This window comes from Moschus berezovskii, chromosome 12 (assembly GCF_049115385.1).
Source record: "Moschus berezovskii isolate FMDL1 chromosome 12, NW_MosBer_1.0, whole genome shotgun sequence".
Classification (NCBI taxonomy): domain Eukaryota; kingdom Metazoa; phylum Chordata; class Mammalia; order Artiodactyla; family Moschidae; genus Moschus; species Moschus berezovskii.
The window spans coordinates 34,376,292-34,379,177 of record NC_142471.1 but is presented as its reverse complement, the minus strand read 5'-3'; positions in this window follow the sequence as shown (position 1 = coordinate 34,379,177).

Here is a 2,886-nt window from a genome sequence, read left to right as displayed (position 1 = left end):
TTTCTGCTGAGTTTGTTTTTGCTGTCCCAGTTTCCAGCATGCTGGGTTTCTTGTCATTTTCACTGTTCTGGGTTTTATTCACGTTCAACTTCCACTATGGGAGCTTTCGCCAAGTTATGCTTCTGCTGTGCTTGGCCTCTGCCTCGTGGTGGCCAAGCCAAGGTTGTTTCAGCCAGGTTAAATCCAAGTCACAATACCAGAGATGTCAGGGCAGTGTGTGATTTCCTCAGTTCTGTCTCACTGTAGCAAAAATTTGAAGCGATGGATGAACCAGTGTTACAGCTCAGTTTATTTGGCAAGCAAAGGAAAATACATTCTTGAGGTAAGGGCAGGCCCACCCAAAAGACATGAAGAGAAGAGAGGCCCCTGACTCAATTTTGGCTCCTCTTTTTATATGTTTTTTTCTCCTCCCCCTGAGCCTACCTTGTTTAGATTGGGCTAGCCAGGAGGGCTGTTTGTTTATCTGAGGTTCTCACTCCAGTCCTTGGACTTTCCTTTGTTCTATTTTTGTGGGATTTTCTCTTCTTTGTCTTTTATGGACTCCTTTTTCCTATTCTAACTACCTAACTAAAAGATCAGGAACTTGAAGGTAGATTAATAAAATTTATCCGGAGAACGGCATTGTAGCATGTATATTATCATATGTGAAATGAATCACCAATCCAGGTTCGACGCATGATACAGGATGCTTGGGGCTGGCGCACGAGGATGACCTGGAAGGAGGATATGGGGAAGAGGGAGGTGGGAGGGGGGTTCAAGAAAGGGAACACATGTACACCCGGGGCGGATTCGTGTCAATGTATGGAAAACCAACCAATATATTAATGTAAGGTAATTTGCCTCCAATAAAATAAATTAAAAAAAATTTATCCAAACTAATACATAAGGAGAGAAAAATTAAATTGAATTTAAATTTTAAAAGTTACAGAAGAGTTTCAGAGAACACTAGGATAATATAAAGCACTAGAGTATATACGTATTTGGAATCCCTCAAAGAGAGGAAAGAGGAGCTTCCCTGGTGGCTCAGTGATGATCTGCCAGTACAGGAGATGCTGGTTTGATCTGTGGTCCAGGAAGATGCCACACGCCCCGGAGCAAATAAACCTGTGGGCCACAGCTACTGAATCTGTGCTCTAGAGCCCAGGACCCACAACTACTGAGCTCATGTACCACAACTGCTGAAGCCTGTACTTCTTAGAGCCCGTGCTCTGCAACAAGAGAAGCCACTGCAATGAGAAGCCCATGCACCACAATGAAGAGGAGCCCCCACTCTCCACACTAGAGAAAGCCTGTGCAGCAACCAAGACCCTGCACAGCCAAAAATAAATAAATAAAAATTTTAAAAGAGAAGAGAAAATGGGTGAGAGAAAATATTTGAAGGGATTGTGCTTGGGAATTTTCAAAAATTAATAAGAAATACTAATATATTAATTCATAAATCTTAGAAGCCAAGGAAAACCCAAGTAGAATAAATAACAAGGAAAACCATACCAAGTCTCATCACCCCCAAACTGCTGAAAACCAAAATTAAAGAGAATATCTTAAGCACAGTCAGAGAAAAAAGACACAAGAGAAGTGAAAGACGAAAGAGAAAAATATACCCAACTCAACGCAGAGTTCCAGAGAAGAGCAAGGAGACATAAGAAAGCCTTCTTAAGTGAACAATGCAAAGAAATAGAGGAAAACAATAGAATGGGAAAGATTAGAGGTCTCTTCAAGAAAACTAGAGGTTCTAAGTGAACATTTCATGCAAAGATGGGCATAATTAAGGATAGAAATGGCAAGGACCTAGAAAAAGCAGAAGAGATTAAGAAGAGGTGGCAAGACTACACAGAAGAACTGTACCAAAAATGTCTTGATGACCCGGATAACCACGATGGTGTGATCACTCAATTAGAGCCAGACATGCTGGAGTGTGAAGTCAAGTGGGCCTTAGGAAGCATCACTATGAACAAAGCTAGTGAAGGTGATGGAATTCCAGCTGAGCTATTTCAAATCCTAAAAGATGATGCTGTTAAACTGCTGTATGCTAGCAAATCTGGAAAACTCAGCAAAACTCAGCAGTGGCCACAGAACTGGAAAGGTCAGTTTTCATTCCAATTCCAATGAAAGACAGGACCAAAGAATGTTCAAACCTCTGTACAATTGCACTCATTTCACATGCTAGCATGTTTATGCTCAAAATCCTTCAAGCTAGACTTCAGCAGTATGTGAACCAAGAACTTCCAGATGTTCAAGCTGGAGTTAGAAAAGGAAGAGGAACCAGAGATCAAATTGCCAACATCCACTGGATCATAGAAAAAGCAAGGTAATTCCAGAAAAACATCTACTTCTGCTTCATTGACTATGCTAAAGCCTTTGTGTGGATCACAGCAAACTGTGGAAAAATTCTTAAAAAGATGGGAATACCAGACTGCTGCTGCTGCTAAGTCACGTCAGTCGTGTCCGACTCTGTGCAACCCCATAGATGTCAGTCCACCAGGCTCCCCTGCCCCTGGGATTCTCCAGGCAAGAACACTGGAGTGGGTTGCCATTTCCTTCTCCAATGCATGAAAGTGAAAAGTGAAAGTGAAGTCTCCTAGTTGTGTCCGACTCTTAGCGATCCCATGGACCTCAGCCTACCAGGTTCCTACATCCATGGGATTTTCCAGGCAAGAGGACTGAAGTGGGGTGCCATTGCCTTCTCCGGGGAATACCAGACTACCTTACCTGTTTCCTGAGAAGCCTGTATGAAGAACAAGAAACAACAGTTAGAACCAGACATGAAACAACAGACTGTTTCAAAATTGGGAAAGAAGTATGTCAAGGCTGTATCTTGTCACCCTGCTTATTTAACTTATATGCTGAGTACATTATGTGAAATGCTGGATTGGATGAAGCACAAAC